Source organism: Crinia signifera, chromosome 3 (genome assembly GCF_055691185.1).
Source record: "Crinia signifera chromosome 3, ASM5569118v1, whole genome shotgun sequence".
NCBI lineage: Eukaryota > Metazoa > Chordata > Amphibia > Anura > Myobatrachidae > Crinia > Crinia signifera.
Genome location: NC_139219.1, coordinates 48,098,396 through 48,114,528, shown reverse-complemented (window position 1 = coordinate 48,114,528; position 16,133 = coordinate 48,098,396). Strand labels below are relative to the sequence as shown.

The 16,133-nt window shown below is 43.0% G+C and overlaps 1 long non-coding RNA gene across 1 annotated transcript; it reads left to right on the top strand.

Annotated features, from left to right (window-relative positions):
• Positions 1-3,374: 3,374 nt before the first annotated feature.
• On the top strand, positions 3,375-14,801 carry LOC146062480 (uncharacterized). The gene is made up of 3 exons (XR_014471345.1): positions 3,375-3,594; positions 7,515-7,628; positions 14,614-14,801. It is a non-coding gene; the product is annotated as an uncharacterized LOC146062480 (long non-coding RNA).
• The last annotated feature ends 1,332 nt before the right edge of the window (positions 14,802-16,133 follow it).

The following is a 16,133-nucleotide window of genomic DNA, read 5'->3' as shown; positions in this document are numbered from 1 at the left end:
GCTTAGACTTTTCTGCACAGCAAACATTAAATGGTCTGTCAAGCGAAATACACAAATCTGTTTCATTGGTTTACTTTTTCAACGACTGCTTTTATAGAAGGCTGTAATGTCCTGACTTCACACTTCTTTTTTGTTGGGTACTTTAAAGTGCAACTGTGTAATTGCAGTTAGTTTTTTGCACAACATGACATTAGAATCTCGATATTTGTTCTCAGGTACAAATTAGGAGATGAGAAAGAATCTTTGGGTAAATTAAGTGCAAAACACAAAATCTGAATACAAGTGATGTGAAATCACACTTAAGCTGGTTTCACATTGCAAAAACCTGCTTTCAACTCGTTTTTGTAAACGTTTTTTTAAACGGGTCAAAAGCCAGTTAAACCCCTTTCATATTGCATGTTGTAAAGGTATATTGCAGTTTCAATACTGTTTTTGTACCTTCAGATTCAACCCATTTCACCCATAGAAAGCCATACAATGTCATTTTAAATGTTTTTTTTTCTGCTTGTGGGCGGGGGTCAAGTGTGGTTATCATTTGTAGCAAATACCGTTTATGAGCTGTTCAGACTGCAGGAAAAACGTCTCTGAAATGTGTAGGATCCTGCTTTTAACACGTTACCGGTATTTTTTAACCGATAAATTGATAGTGGAGCTTTCATATTGCAGCTGGTACCGTTTTAAAGCAGTTAAAAATCGGCAATATGCCGTGTTAAAACTGCAATGTGAAAGGGGCTTTACTGTATGCTGCGTACACATGGTAAGATTTGACATTCAATTTTGACTATATAGTCAAAATCGCATGCAGATCGTATGCTGATCGTAAGCAGATCACATGCAGATCTCAGGTTTTTTACCTTTCGATCCCGATGCACGCTCCCGTGACAGCACAAATCAAAACCCAAATAGACAGGGCTGCAATGACTATATAGTGCAGATTGTATGAATAGTATGTAAAAAGTACAGAGATAGCAAAGATTGTATAGCACTCAAATCTTAAGTCGAATAGCAAGGGAATCTGACCGTGTGTACACACCATGAAGCCCCGTACACACAGGGCGACTGGAGCCCAGCGCTGAGTGATGCAGTCAAAATCAAGTCAGGTGATTGTGATGCAAAGGGGCTGCACATCACCGTTGCTGGGGGTATACACATGGAGAGATCTGTGCTTAATTTCTAAGCAATGCAGTCAGTTCACTGAAAAATAGCCCTGGAATCCCCCTTTGTGTATGGGCCTTAAAGCAACATACAGGTATGTTACATACTGCTCATCTACCTCCTTGTATTTAACTCTAAATACATGCCCTTTGCTTTATCCACAGGTGTAGACATCTGCAATAAATACTTCTTCTGACTCCTTCAATTTAAATCTTCTATAAACTTTCCATGGATGACTCTGCACTGTGCCGGCCCTTATTGCATGTGATATGGTTCATTAATATGGTTCATTGTTGATCAAGGGTTAAAGTGAGGGGGAATGGGGTGGACCTGAGTTCCACCACCTCTAATGGTGAGGTGGAACATTTTAACCTCCACATTGGCCATGCACAGTAATTCTCACAGAAAAGCATTCTAGTTAGCAGGGAGCCAAAAACCCTACCACTGGTCCTGTCTCTGCCTAATGGGGGTTTGGGAGGGTAAATAGGGGCGTAGAGAAATGAGTTCCCCCACCTCTGCATGACCACTTTAAGTCCTGTTGTTGCTGTAAATTTTATGAGGCTATATACCAGCCTGGTTTTAATAAATTGGAGAATTGGGAGCACAGGGGCATAATATATTTAGTGCCTACCTCTTACCCTATTATTTACTGCACATACAATAAATGGATAAACTGACTCTAGCTGCCACCAATTATCAAAGTACCGCATAGAGACCTCAGACCCTGGTCCCTTGCTGCTGGGGATTCTCTCCATGTCCACTGGGGTCAGCATGCTGCTGACAATTTTAGCATTCCAAGTGGTTCATTTAGCAACCAATCCCTCTTCTTCAGCAGGTACCAAAGGATTTTTCCATGGAGTTTAGGGCTGCTATTGTTTCAAGTCACAAGGCTCTCAGCATGGGCCCTGTACCCTTACTTTTCCAGAGTGATCAGTCTTTTTTTGATAGCCTCTCTGATCCAGTTGATAAGCATTCCCTGGTTTCAGCCTGGAGTCCAGTTGTGCCTACTCCAGCTTTAAAACAGGGGCCAGCTGCACATTTCTAGGTTCCAGCCAGAGGTAAGTGGTGCCTTCTCTGGTTTCAGCCCGGAGCACATACTCCAGTTCCAGCACGAAAGTCCATAATGCAGCCAAGCATTATATGGTTCCAGCCTACAGTCCCATTGTGCCTTCTCTGGTTCCAGCCCAGAGTCCAGCCAAGAACTCTCTGGTTCCAGCCTGGACTCCAGTTGTGTCTATTCCAGTTCAACCTAGTCTACTTCAGACGCAGTCTAGGTCCAGCTTATCAATACAAGCCTAGAGTACAACCAAGCCTGCTCTGGTCTTAGTCAAGTATACAGGCTAATCTCCTATGGATACTGTCCATACTTTAGTATAGCCATTCTTTGTATTTCCAAAAGATCAGCCTCCTTCTCCAATTCACCTCTGCTCCCATATGTGTATATGAACTATATAAAACTCATAAATTTCCTGCATACAGCTTAAAAAACTACAAAAGGTCCAGACAACAGTTCAGAACACAAGTAAGCCAACTCCTGACACCTATAAAAGCTTAAAGTCAACAATGTAGGAATAAAGAGATATAAAAAAGTATATGTAATTTACACATGTTGATGTGGTATATAAGGGAAGTAGAGAAAGTGGCCTAAGGATGTTCATGCTGTACAAAATAATGTGGTGAGTTTCACGGCACAACATTGCATTGGTGAGGAACAGAACAGGAAATATATTGGATATGTAAGTTAAATGAGGCAATGAGTTTAAAATAGAGTTGTTGTTCTGAGTAGGAGTGAAGTGGTGTGTATGTCGAGATCCAGGGGCGTAGCTAAGGGTTCATGGGCCCTGGTGCGAAAGGTCACCTTGGGGCCCCCCTACATACAACAAAATTAAAATCTCGGTCTGTTTATATTTTAATACATCATTGCCAAGGGGGGTTAATGTCCGTTGCCATGGGTTCTTGCTCGTTGCCAAGGGGTTAATATGTGTTGCCAGGGGTTATTGGATGTTGCCAAGTGGTTAAATTTTTTTTTATCAGGGGTTAATGCTCGTTGCAAGGGGGGTTTATTCCCGTTGCCAGGGGTTCTAGCTCGTTGCCAAGGAGTTAATACGTATGTGCCCACCCCAGCCACCCGCCCGTACGCTGCTGTTGCTGCCCCTGTCTTACACTGCGCAGAGAGAGACAGACGCTAGAGTCATTTTTCACTTCCAGCCTCTCTGACAGGGAGCACAGCTCTGCAGCCGCGTTACCAGGAAGTGCAGAGCTGCGCTTCCTGTCAGACGCTAGAGGTGAATTATGACTTCTAGCGTCTGTCTCTGTGTGCAGGGGAAGGCAGGGGCAGCCGTAGCTGACGGGCTGGTGGCCGGAAACATAGGCGCACCAGCAGCTATTGCACTGCTGCCGGCAGCCTAGTGAGAGCTGAGATGAGGACTCGGAGCGGAGGTATGACCTCTGAGTAACCAGGCCGGACAGTGGCGGGGGCTGGGCCCCCCTGGCTCAGGGGCCCGGTCGCAGGTGCAACCGCTGCGACCCCTGTAGCTACGCCACTGTCGAGATCATAGATGTATGGAGGATCAGTGAAAGTGAAGTTCTGATGGCAAGAAGCAGTGGAGGAGAATTAGTTTAGCATCAGCAGTCAGGAAGGATTGGGAGGGGTGAGGTGTGTGAGCAGATAGCCATTGATGAGGAGGTTGCTAATGATATCTGTAAATCACAATGTATGGATCATGATTTTAGTTACTTTCTGACTAATGAAGGAGTAAAATTTGACAATATTGTGGGGGAGGAAGAGGAAACAAGAATGTGAGAGGGACTTGCTGTGATGGTGAGATTAAACTTGGCACAATGGCAGTGAGCATATAGAACATGGGTCTTCAAACTGCGGCCCCCCCAGATGTTGTGAAACTACAAATCCCAGCATGCCTTGCCACAGTTTTAACACTCCCTTATAGCAAAACTGTGGCAAGGCAGGCTGGGCTTTGTAGTTTCACAACATCTGGAGGGCCGCAGTTTGAAGACCCATGATATAGAACATACAAGACAGGTAGTCAATTGTGATGGAGATATGGGAGGAGTCAGGACTTTTGGAGGAGGAAGAAAACAAGCTTATAATGTTTTTGGGATTGTCATAACATTACTGTGATAGATACTTAAAATGTCCGCTAAAATTGCCAGGGTCGCCCACAGGGGATACGGTCGCATTGGGTCGACAGGCAACTAGGTCGACAGGGTTCTAAGTCGACATGAATGAAGGTCGACAGGTGTCTAGGTCGACATGGGACAAGGTCGACATGGTTTTAGGTCAACAAATGCGTTAGGTTGACATTTATTTATTTGTTTACAGTTTCTTATATAGCGCACACATATTCCGCAGCTCTTTACAGAGGATATTTGAACATTCACATCAGTCCCTGCCCCAGTGGAGCTTACAATCTATATTCCCTACCACATGTACACGCACACACAGACATTCTAGGGTTAATTTGTTGGGAGCCAATTAGCCTACCAGTATATTTTTGGATTGTGGGAGGAAACCGGAGTACCCGGAGGAAACCCACGCAAGTACGGGGAGAATATACAAACTCCGCAGTTAGAGCCATGTTGTGAATCAAACCCATGACCTCAGCGCTGTGAGGCAGTAATGCTAACCATTACACCATCCGTATTGACATGGGTTAGGTCGACAGTTCGCGAGGTCGACATGGGTTTTTTCACTGTTTTTTTAGCTGACTTGTGCCAACAGGTGGTATTTCATTACCTACCATCCACTAGGGGGTGGTGGGAGAATAAAATAGTGTCCGAAGCATTGCGAGCGAAGCGAGTTAACTTCCAACTGTGTCCATGTCGACTGTGTCAACATTCGGATAAAAAAAACAGTGAAAAAGCCCATGTCGACCTCGCGACCTGTCCACAAAAATAGTTATAACAGTAAGGGATATAGAGGAAGAAATATGAAGGACATCGCCTACAGTATAAAGCTATTCAATGTTATTTTTAAAATCTGTATTTGCCTTCACATATTAAAAGTTAACACTGCAGAGAATATTTTTTTTAAACAATGGTTTTACTGTATGTAATTCTGAGACATGGAGATGTAAATTAAAACTATTTTAAAATGATCAATTTCATTATCTTTAGAGCAGTGGTTCACAAACTCAGTCCTCAGGACCCTACACAGTTCACGTTTTCCAGGTCACCCAACAGTCATTACTGACTGACACATTTTAAAAGATCCACAGGTGGAGCTAATTATTTCACTTGATACTGTGGCAGACCTGCAAAACGTGTCCCGAGGACCGAGTTTGAGAACCTGTGCTCTAGATAGTCTAAAGATGGGACCTAATTCAAACATTGAAATTATTGTTTTTTAATTAGCTTTTTTTTACAATTTGACAAAAAAACTGTTGATACATAGAAGTCTCTGTGCCATCCAGCTACATCCCCCTTTGTAACTGACCCTAATGGTCCAATAGCATCAATTCTATTACATTGGGCCCTGCCATGGTATTTCCCCTGTAGTGTGCCTTCATGCCTCAGTACAAAACTGAATCTCGCCACTCTGATGCATTGAATAGCATATACAGAAATGTGAATATTCCTTTAATAAATAAAAATTCATTTTTACTCAAAAGTACAGGTCGAGTATCCTGTATCCGTGCATCCATTATCCGAGTTATTCCAAAAACCGTGGTTTTTGGAATAATTCGAATATATATATATATTTTTTCCCCTTAACCCTCTTTTCATACTTACCAAGTCCCAGGGCGTCCACAGCAGGCCTCCGGCATCTTCTCCAGGGTCTCCAGCGGTCCCAGGAATGCATTGCGCGAGTGTGCGCGCGCGCCGGTGATGTCAATGCATTCCTGGGACCGCTGGAGACCCAAAGAAGATGCCGGAGGCCTACTGTGGACGCCCGGGGACTGCGTGGACGACGAGGGACCACCGGACACCATCAGGAGACAGGTAAGTATGGCTAAAAAAATGTATTCCAAAAACCGAAAAATTCCCCTATCCGGAATGCTCGTGGTCCCGAGCATTTCGGATAGGGGATACTCAACCTGTACTAGAAGTAACATATCATTATCAATGTTTTAGTTGTCCACATTTTGAACATATATATATATATATATATATATATATATATATATATATATATATATATATATATATATATGGAAATAAAGCACGTTGCCAAAGTCCAAATGCAATGTTTCTGTATATTTGTACGTATCCTATTTCTTAGCTAAATTAATCTATTTATCTATGTATTTAAATCAAGCTTGTTGAATACTATCTAAATCTTGGCTAAGGTTTGTACAATATAACATATCATCACATCCTGCTTTGGAAATCTAATTAATGCAATATGAACTGACACAAGAGATTCTTAAGTATACAATTTAGTGTTTACATTATTCTTTAGCTGGTCAAACTGAATGTCTGGCACGAAATACATGTTGAAGCAGCTTCATGTTCACACTATTTTAGATATATTAATTGTTCTAACAGAATTATTGAGGTTAACATTCATATGGAAAAATGTAACTCTTGGCTAACTATCTCTAGATATGCTTCATTAATGATTTAAAAAATATGTTCAGGGATTTGTGTGTTTCTATTTTAAAGAGTACAAAATATTCACTTACTTTAGTCTCTTCTCCCGTTATCTACATAAAACAAATATTTAATGTCAAAATTAGATAAGAAAGTAGTGAAAATAAACCTTCTACATCTCTAAAATATTTCCATGATCACACGCTGGAAGTTACAAAGACCCTTATCCACTCTATGATCATCTCTAGACTTCACCACTGGAATCTCTTCTTATCTGACACCTCTGACAAACGCTTCTGTGTGTGCTGCTCACCTTTCTCTGGAATTCTCTACCTAGTCCCATCAGACTCTCCGCCTCTCTAAAAAACTTAAAATGGGCTCTCAAGATCCACTTCTTCACCAAATACAGCCAACTCCCAACCTAACCTTCTGTTCCATGCTCACTGTCTACAACATCTGTGTCACCCTTTAGAATGTAAGCTCACTAGACTCGGGCCCTCTTCTCTTAGGTGCTTCTACTCCAAATCCCCCTCAATGTAATCAAATACATTGGGTTTTCTGTCGCCCTAGTACTTATTTCTGTGGCTAAACAGCTATGTTTATATACCCTGTACTTGTCCTATATTGTCTTGAACTGTAGGTTACTCTTTTCTTGTTTTGCTTATTTGATTACGTACACTATAATTGGGTGTCTCGTATCTCATGTGGTGCCATATGAATAAATCGTTATAATAATAATAATAATAATAATAAGGTAAAGCTATTTTTGTCTTTTTTATTATGTTTATTGCATTTTTGCCCTTCTGCAGCATGAAAGGTTTCTGTTCTTCCTGGGCTCACCATATCTGAAATACAGGATGTCATGCTAAAAACACCATCAACACTGCCATGTTATGGGCAAAGCCCGGGATCCAACAACATTGGTGAGTATCGCACACGCTGAGCCGCTCGCTGCCGGAGAGGGAGGTCCAGGGGCAGGCAGGGTAACACCCAGCATTTTATAGGCCTCCCCATGAAAAGGGTGGGGTTTCCCAGAGAATGCAGGTCCGACAATGGCTGTGTGGGGTGGTCGACTGATGTCAAATGATGTCAGCACCTGCCCACTTTTTTGCAATCTCTAACCAGGATAAAAGTAAGTATAGACTTACTTTTATCCAGGAACAGAGGAAAAAATCATTGGATCGGCAGCGACCATTAGTTTCAGCCGGCGGCGTTTACTGTTCGCTGGCTGTGAACATATGCAGTCTAGCAAACAGGTCTGAATCAGGCCCATGGTGCAGATAAACGTTTATTAGAACATTGGATATAAGAGAAAGTTGTGAACATGGTAAATAATAATTTCGCAGACAAAGATGACTTCTTGCCAGCAATTCCTATTGAAAGACACAGCAGCCAGCTGCGTTTGTCTGGTATAGCAGATAGAGAAAGATATTGTAAACATTATAAAGAAATATAATGTTTAATATGAGGGAGTGTGGCTTAGCGGAACATCGAGTTGGATGTGTTCCTGCTTCTTTGACAAAGCAGAAATAAGTATCAATTTAATTTTCTAAAAAAACATGTGTTACTAAAGTTTACATATAATAATTTTTCGTTAGTTTTGTTTACATTTGCTGATATTTCTCCAAGTCTGCAAAATAGTGGCCTGTATCAAAGCAATCCTGGTTGTTACAAATAGTAATACTGTATATAGATTTGCAGCAGTTTGGATGCGTGCGTCCGTTGAACACCACGTTTGCCGTGGCCGCATGTAAATCCTTGCCGTCTGGCTCTAACTAATCACAGGATTATTTCCTAACTCACTAAAAAACCATAGCTGAATCATACCAGTCAGAGGTTGTTACAGGTTGTCTCCCACATAGAGGACTGCATAGTGTCTCCTTTCCCCAGGCAGAGAGACCTCTAACTCTCAGTCTTGCCGCCTTTTTACAAAACTCTCACAGGTGGAGGCACTGATTAGCCTTATGTGAGGCTAACAGTCCAAAGACCCAAACTTGGCCTAATCCATGGTGAACCCTCCCTCTCTTCAACTATCCAACCCCAGGACCCTATACCGGTTCTTATAAAGAGCCCAATAGTGCACAGCAGAACCAGCACATCTCCTGGGATTTTAAAACACCTATGTCAGATACCTGGGGGAAATATACCTGTCTTCCATTACTATAACAGTGATCCTGTCACATAGGGTATACTCTTCAGTTATCTTATGTTTTGTAAGTAGGTTGCCTTAAAATATCAATCCATTTTTCTATTGACAGTCATCTATTTGACAATTCCTCTTAATTCCACATATGAAGTACAGTACTTCTCCTATTACCCAGTATTTTTCAACTTAGCTTCCCCTTTTATTTTCCTCTACATCCTCTCCCCACCCCCCAAAAAATAAAATCTACACATATAAGGGATTATTTACTAAAATGGGAGTTCTATTTCAGATGGGATTTTGCTATGGGCAACCAATCAGATACTATCGACAGTGGCATAACTATAGCCCCGCAGCCCCCATGGTGATGGGGAGGCGCTGAGAAGGTGTGGGGGGTCTGCGGGGCTATTGTTACCTGCTGCTGTCTGCCCCTGCTGCCGGCCGGTACCCCGCGCCCTCCCCGTGCACAGTACCTCCTGCCACGGCCGGCGCTTCTGTCAGATCCTGGGCTCCTGTAGCATATAAAAAGTGACTCTCAGAAAATTGCTGCCCCCATACAGCAGATCGTTTTTAAGGTTGCTAGAGGAGGCCGCGCCTACTCTAGCATCCACAAAAACTGTATGCATTATGGGGGCAGCCATTTTCTGAGATTCCTGTTTTATATGCTGCAGGAGCCAGGAGAGCCGGGACCTGACATAAGCGTCGGCCATGGCAGGAGGTACTGTGCACGGGGAGGGCGTGGGGGAGGGGGGTTGTTAACTCTAGGGGTTGGAGGGGGGGTTTGTTAACCCAAAAGGGGGGCGGTGCCCGAATTTGTGGCAGGGGGGCGGAAATGTAATAGTTCATCTAGAAGGTGCTATAGATATCAGAATTAGATGCTGATTGGTTGCCCATAGCAACATCCCATCTGAACTAGAACTACCATCTTAGTAAATAAACCCCATAGTTGTTAATCATCGTTCACCCTACAATACCTCTTAGGTCTATATTATACTATACTACACTCACCAAACTCCTATTGTGTAAAACCTGGAGCCTCATGGTGGACTGAGGTCCTTCTCCTAGATATTTAGTAATATCTCACTGAGCTAAGCTCTGACTTTCATTGCCCTCAATGGCTTAATACTCTAACGTTTCTGGTAGCCTTTTTAAACAAGTAGAAGTGTCAGAACTTAAAGTAGAGATGTATGCGTTCTGGTTTTGGATCAGTATTTTCTCAAACAGATAAAATCATGTAATTTGGGCCTATTTTTGTTCCTACAGTATTATTACTAATTAATTAATAATTAAAATCAATAACCTTCAAACAGCAGTTACTCCTGTTTAAAAATACATTGCAAATTAATAATGTACAGTATTAGAACAATGACCAATAAACATATCTATGCAAAGAAAAACCATCCCAATGCCCACCACCCAAAATAATAATAATAATAATAATAATAATAATACAACCTAACACAAACAAAATATTGATGCAAGATAGAATTGTGTTATTTAGTTGTGTTAAAGTCCAGGGCTGGGCAATTGCGGCCCTCCAGATGTTAAGGAACTACACATCCCAGGATGCTTTGCATTAGTTTTGCTATGTGGCCATGCTGAAACTGAAGCAAGGCATGCTGGGATGTGTAGTTCCTTAACATCTGGAGGGCCGCAATTGCCCAGGCCTGCGTTAAACCATTTGAGTGCCAAGGGAATTTGTCAAAATAGGTGTGAAAATTGCCAAGCAAACATTTTTATTTATCATAATGACCTGTCATGTTTACCTTATATAGGAATATATAATCTATTTTTAGAAAACATTTTTTGAATTTAAATAACACATGTGAGTGACCCTGGCAGTTTCACAGATATCTTGAGCATCTTTCACAGAGATGTTGGCACTCAAAGGGTTAAAATTATATGCACAGTTTCTCAAACCAAGCACTTCAGCAAGTGGACTGCTTATTATCTTACAAATTATTATCATTTTGTCAAATACATTTTATCAACATGCTACAAATGACATGGAGAAAGTGCCTAGATGGTTAACATTCCAATCTTTGTTAACTTTGGCCTCTCACATGGAACAGATACCTTCACCAATGTTGTCAGGATTGGGGCAAAATAATCCCAAACCCATGAGGTGGCTTTTGTTTGTCTTATGCCCAGGCATCATAATGGCTGTCTTTACACAAACAACATCATACACATACTCATCATCAATATCCTTATTAGTGTCAGACAGAACACAAATACATTCTTCATCCTATTGCACTTCTACAGGGATGCGGTCAATTTGCCGGTGGTCAGGATCCCGGCGTTCAGAATCCCGACACTGGAATCCCAACCGCCGAAATCCCGAAACTTTCTCCCTCCGTGGGTGTCCACGACACCCATAGAGGGAGAATAAAATAGCGTGCCGAGCGTAGCGAGGCACCGGGCCCACTGCGTGGCGAGCGCAGCGAGCCCGCAAGGGGGGGCGATCCACGTCCCCCCCATGTCGGGATTTCGGCGGTCGGGATTCCAGTGTCGGGATTCCGACCGCCGGGATCCCGACCGCCGGGATTACGTATCGGATCCCTTCTACACTAGCATCCTCAATTTCTATTACAGGTTGAGTATCCAATATCCTTAGTGCCCGTATCCAAATTATTCCAAAAAACGTGTTTTTTTGGAACAATTCAAATCCCCCCCCGAACCTTTTTTTTATAATTACCAAGTCCCCCGGCATCCATGGCAGGCCTTCAGCATCCTCTCCGGCGTCTCCAGCGGTCCCAGGAGTGCTTTTCTGGTGACATCACTGGCGCGCCTGGGAACTCACGCAAAGCACTCCTGGGACCGCTGGAGACTCTGGAGACAGTGCTGAAGGCCTGCTGTGGATTCCGGGGGACAGCATGGACGCCGAGGGACCACCGGCACCACCAAGGGCCAGGTAAGTATGCTAAGAAAATTATTCCAAAAACCGGAAAATTCCTTTATCCGGAATGCTCGTGTTCCCAAGCATTTTGGATAAGGGATACTCAACCTGTATGTCATTATCACCATTTTTACTTGTTCTGCTCATCTCCACGTTTGCAGAGGTTGCAGAAATGTTGGGAGGAGGCTTCTTTATGAGTACAGTATGAGAATTGTTAGACTCACACATAGAAAACCCTACGTCTCCCCAATGCGTTCTCACCTAGTATGCTCCTACTGGCTCTGCAGGAAACAAGCACTGCATCCTCTGGGCTTTGAAGTTCCCCGTGACAACACCACTGGGCTCCCTACTTGGCTTGCTGCTGCCCCCCTAGGTGGAGGCACTGAAGTGCACCCCTGGTTGCACCACCATTAATGGTGTCCAATCACATGGTGCCCAGCTGCTGCTTGTCATCCTATTGACGGCCATATGCACAGATTCTATGTGGTGCACCTCCAAGTGGCACCATTTTGAGACTTCTAGCACCCAGTTTTGGCCATTACTACATATTTTACCCATACTCTTCCCTCCACTTGTGTCCTAGCTGTGCAGCAGATCACACTACTCCAACTGCTGCCTCAACCATATAGAATGTTACTGATTAGTAGTAATATAGCTTAAGGACAGATAATATTCAGAAATATATCCAAAGCACATACTGATAAAGAGGGTTTCTTTTCAGAATTACCATATCAATACTGGTACCGGAAATTGTAAGCTTACAGCATACACGATGCGGGTGTATGTATGTTTTTGTATGCAGTAGCGTAGCTACAGCAAGGCAGGCCTCGCTGCCTCTTGGAGGAGAAAGCATTAGCAGGGTCTGTGTTGGTGCCGGCAACCGCCCGGCGCACTGACATGAAACTGCACTGCCGCTGCCCAAGCCGACACAGGAGGATGAGTCAGCCATGGCAGAGCGGCCATGACACAATGTAAATCCTCACTGATTGATTGAACTGTTCACAGAGCCTATTGGCTACTTTGTACAGGATGGGTGGGCGGTGGCGTGCTGGGAAAAAGGGGAAGTAGCAGTCTGCTGGTCTCTCTGCCTCCATCCGGGTTCTCCGTTAAGCATGTGATGTCATAACGTCACACGCAGGGGAAAAAACACGCTGGAGAGGAGCCGGGAAGCCAGTAGAGAGGGAGCAGACAGTCCCACCCAGTCCTCACACTTGTTATAATATATATAGGTGCATTGTTTATGATTTATCCCAATATAAAGAAATTTATATAAAATAAATATACGTATATATATATGTATATATATATACACATTAATTCTAAGTCAGCTGTTGTGTTAGGTGACTGCCTCATCCTTGAAAACCCTAAAGCCACTTGGCAGGTGAGCTTTAAACCAGAAAAAAACACATGTCCACTTAGCTATGACGTGTCAGCAGTTGGCAGGCTCTTGAGAGACTATTGTTAGTGTAGGACTTGCAGTGAAATGGGGACCCTTGGCGATGGGCTGCAAGCTTAAATGCATTGATCAATTCATGAAGTAAAACCCCATTATTTATTTGATTAATTGTATACTAAGGTGAGTTAGTTCATTATGGAGAGTGTTGAGTCCCTGTATTTGTATTTATTAGAACATGTGGTCATAGGCCACTTCACCCCAACCTGGGAATAGCGAGTGCTGTTTGCACCCCATTCGCAGGGATGGCGAGTGTTGTGGTACTCTGTATGTGTATACTGTATATGTGGGTTAATTTTTAATTAACGTTTGTTACTGTGATCATAGCTTTCTCTTTCACCCCAGATGAGCTAATTTATCTGTAACCTGTGACAGCTGCCCCTTTAATTCTAAGTCAGGTGTTGTGTTAGGTGAGTGCTGTTTGCACCCCATTCGCAGGGATGGCGAGTGTTGTGGTACTCTGTATGTGCATATATATGTGTGTGTGTGTGTGTATGTATATATATATATATATATGTGTGTGTGTGTGTGTGTGTATATGCATACATATATACATTTCGTCATACCAAAATCTCATGGGGGGGTTCACAAAGTTTTTGACGGGGAGCAAAATTTATAGTTACGCCATTGTTTGTATGTGTGTGTGTGTGTGTGTGTGTGAATACACACGTACACTCTGGAAGTTGCAAAATTGGAAGTTCAATTGTATCTACATTTTTCTTTTCATATATATTTGATTTTTAATCATTTCGAAGCTAGAGGCCTGCAGGTCTCGTCCGCACGTCACATGTTCTCAGCTTTTTGTCCCTTTAAATATTATATCTGACAAACAAAAGAAAAGCAACTGTTCCAAAATTTCCTGAAGGGCTGAAAACATCAAGCCCAGTTTATTATTGTTTATGTCTCAGCTTTAGCTGCACCAATGTCTCCACGGTCTGCTGTAGCTGGCTATGATGGATAACCATTATGGCAGCTTATTGGAAATGTCTTGATTTACTACCTGTACTCCTGCTTTAGTATAATGGCTTAATATTTTTTCTAGCACGTGATGCCTTAGCCAAGGTCATATCGCCGATGGCCTTTTTGTAGTGAGTTTTCTGATGACCACAGAGCCTGCGAGTCAGCATGAAAAAAAGCTAACCTTTACATTTTCATTTCTTTTTCTCCCCAGTCCTGATAACTGCACCGGAATAGTAGATTAAATGCTGTGTTCTATTTGCTTTCTGTGCTTGCCAGACCAAAGCTTCTTTATGATCCTCAGTGGGAAAGTCTATTACTCACATCTACTTTAAATGACCAACATCAAATATATACAGCTCCCATTAAAGCGCAAATCAATAAAAATGCCATTAAGATAGTAAAAGTTGCTGATATTAGTGAAGCCCCCAAACAAAATATTTGATTTTCTTTCAGGTTGTTAGTGAGATGGAATACAAACATAGAGGAGGATGGAAGGAAGTCCGATGCCTGTGGTCAATAATTTATCTCCTAGATTCATTCAGCTTCTCACCCAATATTTCCTTTCTGTCTATTGATTCCTCATCATTATTTGTCATAAGCTGTCTTAACTGATGGAGAAAATATGCCCTTTGTGCCCGGTGGGAGTCATACCTTGAGAAACAGAAGAGAATTTCATTAAAACAAACTTTCACTGAAACTTTTGTCTTTTTGTTTCTGGAAATTGAAATATCTAAGTTTTGGTTCCCGTTTCATTGATACGTCCATGGGTTACATGGGTTTATTTTAAATAAAATTCCGCAATGCCTAGGTGACTTAAAGTATTTACTTTAGAAAAAAGGGGAGGGGGATGAGGGATTGTTCGGTCAAATATTTAAAGTGACATGACTGTAAGGGTTTTCCGTGTAATTCTGCAATATTATTTGTGATTTTGATATTAACCATGCCGACTAGGGGAGATAAGGTACTGTACAAAAGTGGTTCAGATGTATTCTTTGCTTATGTGGGGGGGGAGTTTGTGTGGGGTGGGGGAAATGGTGTGGAACTGCGTTCCACCACTAGCATTAGGTAGAACTAGTTCCATCTCCCCCAAGGCCCTGTACAGTAATTCCAACAGAAAAGTCTGCCCACCATATTCTTATTGTGGCACGGTGCATGTGATGTCATGACATCACCGTTACTGTAGTAAAGAGCCACTAAGATGAGCAGGCTTGCGCAATCACTTGTAAGGCCACTTCCCTTTATAAAGTATAAGGTAGGTTACAAATGTATAGTTAGAAATGGGGGGACCGAAAACCTAGAACTAGCCCTGGCTCTGCCCAGTGGAAGTGTGTGTGGGGGGGGGGGGACAGGGTAGGTGGCAGGGGAAAGGAGTCTTACCACCTCTCCAGGACCACTTTAAGCCCTGTTTATTTGGGCCTAACACTGTTGGAAATATGATGCGGCTAGTGGATATAGCTGAGCGAATCCAGTCACTACCATGCGAGGGGACGTGTACGCTAACACATCCCCTCGCATGCGTCTGCACGGGGTAAAAATCCTTCAATGGCGCTCACCATTGAATGATTTTTCCACTCTGAATTTTTCAGCGCTCGCTATCTGCTGAATTCGGGGTGGGTGCTGACGTCATGTGACGTCTGCCAACCGCCTCAAGCACCTTAGCAGGTGTCCACCCAGCATTGACATGAGTGCGCCACTTTTTTTGCGGGCATCAAAAACTGGGTGGTCTCCTGCATCCGCCCCCTGCCCGCCCCCCCAGTGAGCGAACTCCCCGACAAGTGTTAAACTCACCAAAGGCATTCTATCCAGGGGTTTGCACATGCGCATATACACGCATGCGCAAACCCTCCATCGGGGATGGGGACGAATTCGGACCTAAGTGAACAGGTCTGAATCGAACCCCCATTATCTTTCCTTTAAAGTGTAGCTATAGTATATTAAGACTGTTGTGTGATGTCACTGTTGGGCCATAAATA